Raw genomic sequence first — 15,000 nt, forward strand, 5'->3', positions numbered from 1 at the left:
ACATTATGTCTCCTTTTCCTTGGTGGTGTAAAAAAAAAAAAAAAAAGTGTTATAAGTTGGACATGGTTGCCGTGCCAACGTTAATTAACTGACAGTAGGCCACAAAAAAATTGTGGAAAACAGAAAAATGGAACATTCTATTGTGTTCCAGGAGTGCCACTCAAGTGTTCTAAGAACCTCTGCAGTTCCCCTGTGACGAGTGGCCAGTACAGGACCACCCTTGTTGATTGTTGGCTAATTAAATATGTGTGTGTGCACACATACACACATTCCTTTATAGGAAAGTCGATTTCGTAGTCTCTCTCTCTCTCTCTCTCTCCCCTCCCTCCCCTCCCTCCCCCTCCCTCCCTCCCTCCCTCCCTCCCTCCCTCCCTCCCTCCCTCCTCTCCTCTCCCTCCTCCCTCCCTCCCTCTCCTCTCCTCTCTCTCTCTCTCTCTCTCTCTCTCTCTCTCTCTCTCTCTCTCTCTCTCTCTCTCTCTCTCTCTCTCTCTCTCTCTCTCTCTCTCTCTCTCTCTCTCTCTCTCTCTCTCTCTCTCTCTCTCTCTCTCTCTCTCTCTCTCTCTCTCTCTCACACACACACACACACACGCACAGTCAACTAGGGGTCATATGAAAGAGCGAAAGAAAGAACGCGATAAAGAGAGAGGGAGAGGACAACAGCATATACGGTAAGGATGATTAGATTGATATGATTTTTATTAGTCTTCCCCATTACCCAACGGAGACATATAGTTTAACAATGTGTGTGTTAGTGGGAATGTGTGTGTGTGTCTGTCTGTATGTGTGTGTGTTAATGTGTGTATGTGTTCATTTGTGTGTTTGCGTGTGCTAATGTGTGTATGTGCTAATGTGTGTGTGTGTGTGTGTATCTATCAGGTAAACATGTCTATACAGACACAGAACATGGAGAAGAGACGTGACGTGTTTCCAGTTTCTAGTTTTTGGAAAACCAAGATGGAGTTCAATCGTTGCTCTATATTATGAGCTTTTCTTGAATTTGTTCTAGGAAATTAGTATGCTTGGCAATTAGCCAGAAGAGTTAAGCGTATGTTTGACACAATGACATAACAAAAAGAGTTGATCTATGGGGAAACTCACTCAGGCTTCACTGATTGTCCCTCACTGGGGTATTCTGAAATGGGAACAGTTTTTATCTTTGATGATCTGGGATTAGTACAGTCCATGTTTGGACTTTTAAATTAATTATATATTCTTGAAAATATGATTTATAAATGCCTCAAGAGCTTGTGTAAAGTTGTTTTACTCAGAACCCCAAATATATATATATATATATATATATATATATATATATACACTACCATTCAAAGGTTTGGGGTCACTTTTAAATGTCCTTGTTTTTTAAATCAAATCAAATAAATTGTCCATTAAAATAATATTAAATTAATCAGAAATACTGTGTAGACTTTGTTAATGTTGTAAATGACTATTGTAGCTGGAAACGGCTGATTTATAATGGAATATCTACATAGGCGTACAGAGGCCCATTATCAGCAACCTAGTTGAGTGTCTGGAGAATCAGCATTTGTGGGTTCAATTACAGGCTCAAAATGGCCAGAAACAAATAACTTTCTTCTGAAACTCGTCAGTCTATTCTTGTTCTGAGAAATGAAGGCTATTCCATGCGAGAAATTGCCAAGAAACTGAAGATCTCGTATAAATTTGTGTACTACTTCCTTCACAGAACAACACGAACGGGCCCTAACCAGAATAGAAAGAGGAGTGGGAGGCCCCGGTGCACAACTGAGCAAGAGGACAAGTACATTAGAGTGTCTAGTTTGAGAAAACAGACGCCTCACAAGTCCTCAACTGGCAGCTTCATTAAATAGTATCCGCAAAACACCAGTCTCAACGTCAACAGTGAAGAGGTCGACTTTTAGGCAGAGTTGCAAAGAAAAAGCCATAACTCAGACTGGCCAATAAAAATACAAGATTAAGATGGGCAAAAGAACACTGACACTGGACAGAGGATGATTGGAAAAAAGTGTTATGGACAGATTAATCTAAGTTTGAGGTGTTCGGATCACAAAGAAGAACATTCCTGAGAGAAAATGCTTGAGAAATGCTTGACGCCATCTGTCAAGCATTTGATGGTCTGGTGGTCTGGTGGTGGTAAAGTGGGAGATTTGTACAGGGTAAAAGGGCTCTTGAAGAAGAAAGGCTATCACTCCAGTTTCCTCCTACAACAGGACAATGACCCAAATCACATCTCCAAACTATGCAAGAACTACTGAGGGAAGAAGCAGTCAGCTGGTATTCTATCTATAATGGAGCGGCCAGCACAGTCACCGGATCTCAACCCTATAGAGCTGTTATGGGAGCAGCTTGACCGTATGGTACGTAAGAAGTAACCATCAAGCCAATCCAACTTGTGGGAGGTGCTTCAGGAAGTGTGGGGTGAAATCTCTTCAGATCACTTCAACCAATTGAAAACTGGAATGACAAAGGTCTGCAAGGCTGTAATTGGAGGATTTAATATACATTTTCGGACACAATCTATTGTACGATAGTTATCCTTTGTTTGTTGTTAGTCCCATCTATCTCTGAACACAATCCAGTTATGATTTATATTTGGCAATAGATATATTTTTTTGAACTGTTCGGTTTCACAAAATACATTATACATTTTACAGACAAGGTGTATTTTTTAGTTATCTTGCTATGTTTTTTTTTTGCTAAGAGTATTACTGATTGATTGACATTTCAGATCTGCAGAGTTATCTCCAGGTAAATGTTGTAATTCTTCAGCTGTTCCTGAACCTGCGACCAAAAACAAGCTACATATATATGGACAGTACCAAAACAAATGATCTAATGACTCCCATATATATATATATATATAGATATATATAACATTTTGTTTTCATAAATTAAATTGAAAAACTCTTAAGTTTTGGATCTGTTGTCGTTCAGTTCATTAAAATCTCAAACCAAATATTGTGCAATCTGTATGGCACAGCTGTCTATTTGGTGGTCCTTAAATGAAGATACTTTATAATTCATCCTAATTTTCTTTAACCATTTTTGTCCTTTAATACGAGGCCGACAGGCAGGTTCCTTCCTTCCTCCGCCTTTCCACCTGACTCATCCATTTAGGTGGTAATTCTGTATTTAGTTGGTTGCTGCACCATAGGTGATATTCCACCTGCCTGGTTGGTTTGTTCCATCCTGCCTGGTTGGTTTGTTCCATCCTGCCTGGTTGGTTTGTTCCATCCTGCCTGGTTGGTTTGTTCCATCCTGCCTAGTTGGTTTGTTCCATCCTGCCTAGTTGGTTTGTTCCATCCTGCCTGGTTGGTTAGTTCCATCCTGCCTGGTTGGTTTGTTCCATCCTGCCTAGTTGGTTTGCTCCATCCCGCCTAGTTGGTTTGCTCCATCCTGCCTGGTAGCTTTGCTCCATCCTCCTGGTTGGCTACTCTGGTTATTTTGCTCTCATCAACCTCTGTTAGAGGAGCATGCTGCCTCTCTCTGCACCATAGGTGATATTCCACCCAAACTCTGTTCGCCATGGTCTCTCCAACCCTGTTCCTGCAGCTACGTGCTTCTTCATTTGGGAGATCAAGTGAAATCTTTTCGGGAACATCAATAGTAACATGTTTTCACAACAAAACATGTTTAATTCAAGTTTTGACAGCCCTTCTCTGTGTTCTGAAGAAAGGAATGAAGGAGAGAGAGGAGGAGAAGGAAACACATGGTACTGAGATATTCTTAAAACCTGTTGAGTGAAGGGGGCAGTATTTTGATGTTTGGATGAAAAACGTACCCAATTTAAACTGCCTATTTCTCAGGCCCAGAAGCTAGAATATGCATATAATTGTCAGATTAGGAGAGAAAACACTCTAAAGTTTCCAAAACTATCAAACATATTGTATGTGAGTATAACAGAACTGAAATTGCAGGTGAAAACCTGAGGATAATCCAACTAGGAAGATGCCTTTTATTTTGAAAGCTCCCTGTTCCATTGCCTGCCTTCCCTCCATTTAACTTCTTAAATTATAGTGTGCAGCAGTTTCACTTTTGGATAAATAGCATGTCCAATTTCAACTTCCTGCTACTTATGCCAAGAATATAAGATATGCATATTATTAGTAGATTTGGAAAGAAAACACTCTGACGTTTCTAAAACTGTTTGAATCATGTCTGTGAGTATAACAGAATTTATGTAGCAGGAAAAACCCTGAGAGCTAACCGTTCAGATTTTTGTTTTTAGGTCTCTGTCTGTTCAGTGAGTCTCATTGGAAAATGATATTCCTTAGGAACCTGTTTTCAGTTCCTACCGCTTCCACTGGATGTCACCAGTCTTTGGAATTCGGTTGAGGTTATTCATTTGTGCAATGAAGAAGTACAGCCATCTAGGAACTGCGTAACACTGTTGAGAGTTGCGCAAGACTTGAAAAGTAGCTTGGTTTGTTGTCTGAACACAGATAGACCCGTCTTCCATTTGATCGATTATTAATGTTTAATAATACATAAAGTTGTATTACACAAAGTACTTTGAAATGTTTTGGCAAAGTTTACAGGCAACTTGTGAAATATTTTGTAGTGACGTTGCGCAATTTGGAAGCTGTTTTTTTCTGGATCAAAAGCGCCAAATAAATTGACATTTTGGATATATATGGACGGAATTAATCGAACAAAAGGACCAATTGTGATGTTTATGGGACATATTGGAGTGCCAACAAAAGAAGCTCGTCAAAGGTAAGGCATGATTTATATTTTATTTCTACGTTTTGTGTAGCGCCTGCAGGGTTTAAATATGCTACTCTGTTTGTTTACTGTTGTGCTTTCTTCAGATAATAGCTTCTTATGTTTGCCGAAAAGACTTTTTAAAATCTGACATGTTGGCTGGATTCACAACGAGTGTGGCTTTAATTTAGTATCTTACATGTGTGATTTAATGAAAGTTTGGTTTTTATATCATTTTATTTGAATTTGCCGCGCTGCATTTTCCCTGGCGTTTGGCCAAGTGGGACGCAAGCTTCCCCTATACCATAAGAAGTTAAAGGGATAGCAACCAGATTCCTTTCCCTATGGCTTTCACATGGTGTGAAAGGTCTTTAGACATAGTTTCAGTCTTTTATTCTGAAAAATGAGCTAGAACGATCACTTCGCTACAGTGGATGGCTGAGTGCCAGCAGACTTTTGCATGCGCAACAGCTTGGAGCAGATATTTTATCTCTCTCACCTATTGAAAAAGCTACCGTCCGGTTTAAATATTATTGATTATTTATTGTAAAAACAACCTGAGGATTGATTATAAAAAACGTTTGACATGTTTCTATGAACTTTACGGACACTATTTGGAATTTTCGTCTGCCCCTTCGTGACTGCTCGAGCCTGTTGATTAGTGAACAAAACGCGCCAAACAAATGGAGGTATTTTGGATATAAAAATAATCTTTATGGAACAAAAGGAACATTTATTGTGTAACTGGGAGTCTCGTGAGTGCAAACATCCAAAGATCATCAAAGGTAAGCGATTCATTTTATTGCTTTGGTCACGAAAGTCAGAAATCTACTTTGCTGCTAGCTGTTTGTAATGTTTTGTCTGCTGAGAGAAATGTCCTCACATAAAAGCTTGGTTTGCTTTCGCTGTAAAGCTTTTTTGAAATCTGACACACCAGGTGGAATAACAACAAGCTAAGATGTGTTTTGCTGTATTGCACTTGTGATTTCACAAAATTAAATATTTTTAGTAATTTCATTTGAATTTGGAGCTCTGCAATTCAGCGGATGTTGACGATAACGGGATGGTGTGCGCCGAGAATTAAAGGAATGAAGAAGAGAGAGGAGGAGATGGAAACACGGTACTGAGATATTCTGGGGGGCAGGTTAGCCTAGTGGTTAGAGCGTTGGACTAGTAACCAGAAGGTTGCGAGTTCAAACCCCCGAGCTGACATGGTACAAATCTGTCGTTCTGCCCCTGAACAGGCAGTTAACCCACTGTTCCCAGGCCGTCATTGAAAATAAGAATGTGTTCTTAACTGACTTGCCTGGTTAAATAAAGGTAAAATAAAAAAAATAAAAAATAAAATTCTGTAGTTAAAAAGGAATGAAGAAGAGAGAGGAGGAGATGGAAACACACAGTAATGAGATATAGTTAAAGGAATGAGTCAACCTATAAATGAACTCTGTAAGCCTCCACAATCAATGAACCAACAATATGGCCTAGGGCTTTACGTTGTCTCCCAGACTCATGGATAGAAAGTTTGGAGCGTAGCGTCAGGTAACTGGTCCATCCAGTATGCATAATAATACAATCAGCACTTAAAAGGCCAGACCAATTATGTACCAAACAACTCTTAAATCAGTTTTGTTTGATATTTTTCAGCCGTGCGTAATATGCCGTAGGCTATGTATTGAATAATGGCACAATCATTATTTTAATGATAAGAATTTGTTCTTTAACTGACTTGCCTAGTTAAATAAAGGTTAAATAAATCTAAAAAATGTAATAGAAAACATTTAAATGCATAAGCTCTAAAATGTATTAATTAATTAATGTTTTGTATTAATCATCATCATCATCCATTTCATTGTCTGAAGACTTTGAAACATCATCCACAACGACCATGTTTTTCCACATCAGTTTCAACCTGTTGTTGGAACTTCTTTCTCCAAATTGATCACAGTGAGGTGTAGTGTAAAAGCAGGATACTATTCCAACGATAAGTGTTTTGAGGTGATTAATCGATTACATTGATGTCAGAGTGGGTGGAAGGACAATAGAGCCCTGATGGTCGTTAGAGCCCTGAGTACCAGGCCATTAGGACCTGATGGTCGTTAGAGCCCTGAGTACCAGGTCATTAGGACCTGGTGGTCGTTAGAGCCCTGAGTACCAGGCCATTAGGACCTGATGGTCGTTAGAGCACTGAGTACCAGGCCATTAGGAACTGATGGTAGTTAGAGCCCTGAGTACCAGGCCATTAGGACCTGATAGTCATTAGATCCCAGAGTACCAGGCCATTAGGACCTGATGGTAGTTAGAGCCCTGAGTACAAGACCATTAGGACCTGATGATAGTTAGAGCCCTGAGTACCAGACCATTAGGACCTGATGGTTGTTAGAGCCCTGAGTACCAGATCATTAGGGCCTGATGGTCGTTAAAGCCCTGAGTATCAGATCATTAGGGCCTGATGGTCGTTAGAGCCCTGAGTACCAGACCATTAGGACACGATGATAGTAAGAGCCCTGAGTACCAGGCCATTAGGACACAATGCTAGTTATAGCCCTGAGTACCAGGCCATTAGGACACAATGATAGTTATAGACCTACCGCATGGCAAGCAGTACCCCCAAGCCATAAGACTCCTGAACAATTAATCAATCTGTACAACCTGTATATAGCCTTCACATTGACTCTGTACCGTAACACCCTGAATATATCCTCCACATTGACTCTGTACCGTAACACCCTGTATATAGCCTCCACATTGACTCTGTACCGTAACACCCTGTATATAGCCTCCACATTGACTCTGTACCGTAACACCCTGAATATAGCCTCCACATTGACTCTGTACCGTAACACCCTGTATATAGCCTCCACATTGACTCTGTACCGTAACACCCTGTATATAGCCTCCACATTGACTCTGTACCGTAACACCCTGAATATAGCCTCCACATTGACTCTGTACCGTAACACCCTGTATATAGTCTCCACATTGACTCTGTACCGTAACACCCTGTATATAGCCTCCACATTGACTCTGTACCGTAATACCCTGTATATAGCCTCCACATTGACTCTGTACCATAACACCCTGTATATAGCCTCCACATTGACTCTGTACCGTAACACCCTGTATATAGCCTCCACATTGACTCTGTACCGTAACACCCTGTATATAGCCTCCACATTGACTCTGTACCGTAACACCCTGTATATAGCCTCCACATTGACTCTGTACCGTAACACCCTGTATATAGCCTCCACATTGACTCTGTACCGTAACACCCTGTATATAGTCTCCACATTGACTCTGTACCGTAACACCCTGTATATAGCCTCCACATTGACTCTGTACCGTAATACCCTGTATATAGCCTCCACATTGACTCTGTACCATAACACCCTGTATATAGCCTCCACATTGACTCTGTACCGTAACACCCTGTATATAGCCTCCACATTGACTCTGTACCGTAATACCCTGTATATAGGCTCCACATTGACTCTGTACCGTAATACCCTGTATATAGCCTCCACATTGACTCTGTACCGTAATACCCTGTATATAGCCTCCACATTGACTCTGTACCGTAATACCCTGTATATAGTCTCCACATTGACTCTGTACCATAACACCCTGTATATAGTCTCCACATTGACTCTGTACCATAACACCCTGTATATAGCCTCCACATTGACTCTGTACCGTAACACCCTGTATATAGCCTCCACATTGACTCTGTACCATAACACCCTGTATATAGCCTCCACATTCATATTTTATTGTGTTACTTTTTTATGCTGTTCTACTTTAGTTTATTTGGTAAATATTTTCTACAGGGTCTATTTTTCTAAATTTCCTGACTGACGTGCCCAAAGTAAGCTGCCTCTTACTCATTCCCAGAAGCCAGGATATATATATATATATATATATATATATATATATATATATATATATATATATATATATATATATATATATATATATATATATACATATACATATATATATATTTATATAATTGGTAGCATTGGATAGAAAACACTTTGAAGTTTCTAGAAATGTTAAAATTATGTCTGAGACTATAACACAATTGTTATCGCAGGTGCAAATCCAAAGATCAACCAACCGGAATTATTACATATTTTTTTAGCTCTTATAATGGAAAGCTATGGGTCCTATGTAATTCCAGTTTCCAGATTGCAATTTCAATGGCTTCCACATAGATTTCAACAGTCTTTGTTCATTGTTTCAGGCTTATTTCTTCAAAAACGAGCAATAATTTGAAGTTTGAAACAAAATAATTTTAAGTTTTTGTAGGAAGAGTCCCGGTACAATATCAGTCTGTTTGCCACGAAGAGGACGTGCACTTAAAATGTTTTCTTTTTTATTAAACATACTTCTATTAATAAACATGTATTCTAGTTTATTTACAGTTTAGGATACCTGAGGATTAAATAGAAACGTAGTTTGACTTGTTTGAACAAAAGTTTATCGGTAGCTTTTTGGACTCCTTTGTCTGCATGTTAAACGAGTTGATAACTGAAATCGATGGTGCCAAACAAAACTAAACAGACTTTTTGGGATACAAAGAAGGATTTTATCTAACAAAACGACCATTCGTGTTGTAGCTAGGACCCTTTGGATTACAAACAGAGGTAGATTTTCAAAAGTAAGTGATTTATTATTTATTATTATTATCTCTATTTGTGATTTTATGAAGGCTGTGTTGTTTGAAAAATATGTTGATATGGGGCGCCGTCATCAGACAATCGCATGGTATGCTTTCGCTGTAAAGCCTATTGTAAAACAGAAAACGCAGTTATATTAACAACAATTTAAGCTTTTAAATGACATGATGCTTTTTGTTCATAAATGTTTAATATTATGATTATTTATTTGAAATGCGAGCCCTCCAATTTCAGCGGATGTTGTTGACTGGTGTCCCGCTAGCGAGAGAAAGTCTCAGTAGAGCTCTAAGTTAGTTAGTATATAAAGCTATATGTGTTTCTGAAGTCTCAGTAGAGCTCTAAGTTAGTTAGTATATAAAGCTATATGTGTTTCTGAAGTCTCAGTAGAGCTCTAAGTTAGTATATAAAGCTATATTTGTTTCTGAAGTCTCAGTAGAGCTCTAAGTTAGTATATAAAGCTATATTTGTTTCTGAAGTCTCAGTAGAGCTCTAAGGTAGTTAGTATATAAAGCTACATGTGTTTCTGAAGTCTCAGTAGAGCTCTAAGTTAGTATATAAAGCTATATTTGTTTCTGAAGTCTCAGTAGAGCTCTAAGTTAGTTAGTATATGAAGCTATATGTGTTTCTGAAGTCTCAGTAGAGCTCTAAGTTAGTTAGTATATAAAGCTATATGTGTTTCTGAAGTCTCAGTAGAGCTCTAAGTTAGTTAGTATATAAAGCTATATGTGTTTCTGAAGTCTCAGTAGAGCTCTAAGTTAGTTAGTATATAAAGCTATATGTGTTTCTGAAGTCTCAGTAGAGCTCTAAGGTAGTTAGTATATAAAGCTATATGTGTTTCTGAAGTCTCAGTAGAGCTCTAAGTTAGTTAGTATATAAAGCTATCTCTGTTTCTGAAGTCTCAGTAGAGCTCTAAGTTAGTTAGTATATGAAGCTATATGTGTTTCTGAAGTCTCACTAGAGCTCTACGTTGGTTAGTATATGAAGCTATATGTGTTTCTGAAGTCTCAGTAGAGCTCTACGTTGGTTAGTATATGAAGCTATATGTGTTTCTGAAGTCTCAGTAGAGCTCTACATTAGTTAGTATATAAAGCTATATGTGTTTCTGAAGTCTCAGTAGAGCTCTAAGTTAGTTAGTATATGAAGCTATATGTGTTTCTGAAGTCTCAGTAGAGCTCTAAGTTAGTTAGTATATAAAGCTATATGTGTTTCTGAAGTCTCAGTAGAGCTCTAAGTTAGTTCGTATATAAAGCTGTGTGTTTCTGAAGTCTCAGTAGAGCTCTAAGTTAGTTAGTATATGAAGCTATATGTGTTTCTGAAGTCTCAGTAGAGCTCTAAGTTAGTTAGTATATAAAGCTGTGTGTTTCTGAAGTCTCAGTAGAGCTCTACGTTAGTTAGTATATAAAGCTATATGGGTTTCTGAAGTCTCACTAGAGCTCTAAGTTAGTTAGTATATAAAGCTGTGTGTTTCTGAAGTCTCAGTAGAGCTCTACGTTAGTTAGTATATAAAGCTATATGTGTTTCTGAAGTCTCAGTAGAGCTCTAAGTTAGTTAGTATATAAAGCTATATGGGTGTCTGAAGTCTCAGTAGAGCTCTAAGTTAGTATATAAAGCTATATGTGTTTTCTGAAGTCTTAGTAGAGCTCTGAAGTCTCAGTAGAGCTCTAAGTTAGTTAGTATATAAAGCTATATGTGTTTCTGAAGTCTCAGTAGAGCTCTAAGTTAGTTAGTATATAAAGCTATATTTGTTTCTGAAGTCTCAGTAGAGCTCTAAGGTAGTTAGTATATAAAGCTACATGTGTTTCTGAAGTCTCAGTAGAGCTCTACGTTAGTTAGTATATAAAGCTATATGTGTTTCTGAAGTCTCAGTAGAGCTCTAAGTTAGTTAGTATATAAAGCTATATGGGTTTCTGAAGTCTCAGTAGAGCTCTAAGTTAGTATATAAAGCTATATGTGTTTCTGAAGTCTCAGTAGAGCTCTAAGTTAGTTAGTATATAAAGCTATATGTGTTTCTGAAGTCTCAGTAGAGCTCTAAGTTAGTTAGTATATAAAGCTGTGTGTTTCTGAAGTCTCAGTAGAGCTCTAAGTTAGTTAGTATATAAAGCTATATGTGTTTCTGAAGTCTCAGTAGAGCTCTAAGTTAGTTAGTATATAAAGCTATATGTGTTTCTGAAGTCTCAGTAGAGCTCTAAGTTAGTTAGTATATAAAGCTATATTTGTTTCTGAAGTCTTAGTAGAGCTCTAAGGTAGTTAGTATATAAAGCTACATGTGTTTCTGAAGTCTCAGTAGAGCTCTACGTTAGTTAGTATATAAAGCTATATGTGTTTCTGAAGTCTCAGTAGAGCTCTAAGTTAGTTAGTATATAAAGCTATATGGGTTTCTGAAGTCTCAGTAGAGCTCTAAGTTAGTATATGAAGCTATATGTGTTTCTGAAGTCTCAGTAGAGCTCTACATTAGTTAGTATATAAAGCTATATGTGTTTCTGAAGTCTCAGTAGAGCTCTAAGTTAGTTAGTATATGAAGCTATATGTGTTTCTGAAGTCTCAGTAGAGCTCTAAGTTAGTTAGTATATAAAGCTATATGTGTTTCTGAAGTCTCAGTAGAGCTCTAAGTTAGTTCGTATATAAAGCTGTGTGTTTCTGAAGTCTCAGTAGAGCTCTAAGTTAGTTAGTATATGAAGCTATATGTGTTTCTGAAGTCTCAGTAGAGCTCTAAGTTAGTTAGTATATAAAGCTGTGTGTTTCTGAAGTCTCAGTAGAGCTCTACGTTAGTTAGTATATAAAGCTATATGGGTTTCTGAAGTCTCACTAGAGCTCTAAGTTAGTTAGTATATAAAGCTGTGTGTTTCTGAAGTCTCAGTAGAGCTCTACGTTAGTTAGTATATAAAGCTATATGTGTTTCTGAAGTCTCAGTAGAGCTCTAAGTTAGTTAGTATATAAAGCTATATGGGTGTCTGAAGTCTCAGTAGAGCTCTAAGTTAGTATATAAAGCTATATGTGTTTCTGAAGTCTCAGTAGAGCTCTAAGTTAGTTAGTATATAAAGCTATATGTGTTTCTGAAGTCTCAGTAGAGCTCTAAGTTAGTTAGTATATAAAGCTATATTTGTTTCTGAAGTCTCAGTAGAGCTCTAAGGTAGTTAGTATATAAAGCTACATGTGTTTCTGAAGTCTCAGTAGAGCTCTACGTTAGTTAGTATATAAAGCTATATGTGTTTCTGAAGTCTCAGTAGAGCTCTAAGTTAGTTAGTATATAAAGCTATATGGGTTTCTGAAGTCTCAGTAGAGCTCTAAGTTAGTATATAAAGCTATATGTGTTTCTGAAGTCTCAGTAGAGCTCTAAGTTAGTTAGTATATAAAGCTATATGTGTTTCTGAAGTCTCAGTAGAGCTCTAAGTTAGTTAGTATATAAAGCTGTGTGTTTCTGAAGTCTCAGTAGAGCTCTAAGTTAGTTAGTATATAAAGCTATATGTGTTTCTGAAGTCTCAGTAGAGCTCTACGTTGGTTAGTATATGAAGCTATATGTGTTTCTGAAGTCTCAGTAGAGCTCTAAGTTAGTTAGTATATAAAGCTATATGTGTTTCTGAAGTCTCAGTAGAGCTCTAAGTTAGTTAGTATATGAAGCTATATGTGTTTCTGAAGTCTCAGTAGAGCTCTAAGTTAGTTAGTATATAAAGCTATATGTGTTTCTGAAGTCTCAGTAGAGCTCTAAGTTAGTTCGTATATAAAGCTGTGTGTTTCTGAAGTCTCAGTAGAGCTCTAAGTTAGTTAGTATATGAAGCTATATGTGTTTCTGAAGTCTCAGTAGAGCTCTAAGTTAGTTAGTATATAAAGCTGTGTGTTTCTGAAGTCTCAGTAGAGCTCTACGTTAGTTAGTATATAAAGCTATATGGGTTTCTGAAGTCTCACTAGAGCTCTAAGTTAGTTAGTATATAAAGCTGTGTGTTTCTGAAGTCTCAGTAGAGCTCTACGTTAGTTAGTATATAAAGCTATATGTGTTTCTGAAGTCTCAGTAGAGCTCTAAGTTAGTTAGTATATAAAGCTATATGGGTGTCTGAAGTCTCAGTAGAGCTCTAAGTTAGTATATAAAGCTATATGTGTTTCTGAAGTCTCAGTAGAGCTCTAAGTTAGTTAGTATATAAAGCTATATGTGTTTCTGAAGTCTCAGTAGAGCTCTAAGTTAGTTAGTATATAAAGCTATATTTGTTTCTGAAGTCTCAGTAGAGCTCTAAGGTAGTTAGTATATAAAGCTACATGTGTTTCTGAAGTCTCAGTAGAGCTCTACGTTAGTTAGTATATAAAGCTATATGTGTTTCTGAAGTCTCAGTAGAGCTCTAAGTTAGTTAGTATATAAAGCTATATGGGTTTCTGAAGTCTCAGTAGAGCTCTAAGTTAGTATATAAAGCTATATGTGTTTCTGAAGTCTCAGTAGAGCTCTAAGTTAGTTAGTATATAAAGCTATATGTGTTTCTGAAGTCTCAGTAGAGCTCTAAGTTAGTTAGTATATAAAGCTGTGTGTTTCTGAAGTCTCAGTAGAGCTCTAAGTTAGTTAGTATATAAAGCTATATGTGTTTCTGAAGTCTCAGTAGAGCTCTAAGTTAGTTAGTATATAAAGCTATATGTGTTTCTGAAGTCTCAGTAGAGCTCTAAGTTAGTTAGTATATAAAGCTATATTTGTTTCTGAAGTCTTAGTAGAGCTCTAAGGTAGTTAGTATATAAAGCTACATGTGTTTCTGAAGTCTCAGTAGAGCTCTACGTTAGTTAGTATATAAAGCTATATGTGTTTCTGAAGTCTCAGTAGAGCTCTAAGTTAGTTAGTATATAAAGCTATATGGGTTTCTGAAGTCTCAGTAGAGCTCTAAGTTAGTATATGAAGCTATATGTGTTTCTGAAGTCTCAGTAGAGCTCTACATTAGTTAGTATATAAAGCTATATGTGTTTCTGAAGTCTCAGTAGAGCTCTAAGTTAGTTAGTATATGAAGCTATATGTGTTTCTGAAGTCTCAGTAGAGCTCTAAGTTAGTTAGTATATAAAGCTATATGTGTTTCTGAAGTCTCAGTAGAGCTCTAAGTTAGTTCGTATATAAAGCTGTGTGTTTCTGAAGTCTCAGTAGAGCTCTAAGTTAGTTAGTATATGAAGCTATATGTGTTTCTGAAGTCTCAGTAGAGCTCTAAGTTAGTTAGTATATAAAGCTGTGTGTTTCTGAAGTCTCAGTAGAGCTCTACGTTAGTTAGTATATAAAGCTATATGGGTTTCTGAAGTCTCACTAGAGCTCTAAGTCATCAAATCAAATCACATTTATTTATATAGCCCTTCGTACATCAGCTGATATCTCAAAGTGCTGTACAGAAACCCAGCCTAAAACCCCAAACAGCAAACAATGCAGGTGTAAAAGTTAGTATATAAAGCTGTGTGTTTCTGAAGTCTCAGTAGAGCTCTACGTTAGTTAGTATATAAAGCTATATGTGTTTCTGAAGTCTCAGTAGAGCTCTAAGTTAGTTAGTATATAAAGCTATATGGGTGTCTGAAGTCTCAGTAGAGCTCTAAGTTAGTATATAAAGCTATATGTGTTTCTGAAGTCTCAGTAGAGCTCTAAGTTAGTTAGTATATAAAGCTATATGTGTTT

General features: G+C 37.3%; 1 protein-coding gene across 3 annotated transcripts in view; it reads right to left on the reverse strand.

The window, feature by feature from the left end:
• LOC124008783 (pyruvate carboxylase, mitochondrial-like) overlaps positions 1–15,000 on the reverse strand; it is a 587,218-nt gene that overhangs the window by 27,336 nt on the left and 544,882 nt on the right. The gene's annotated exons all lie outside the window — the stretch shown is intronic.

The sequence above is a fragment of the Oncorhynchus gorbuscha genome, linkage group LG21, assembly GCF_021184085.1.
Source record: "Oncorhynchus gorbuscha isolate QuinsamMale2020 ecotype Even-year linkage group LG21, OgorEven_v1.0, whole genome shotgun sequence".
Taxonomy (NCBI): Eukaryota; Metazoa; Chordata; class Actinopteri; order Salmoniformes; family Salmonidae; genus Oncorhynchus; species Oncorhynchus gorbuscha.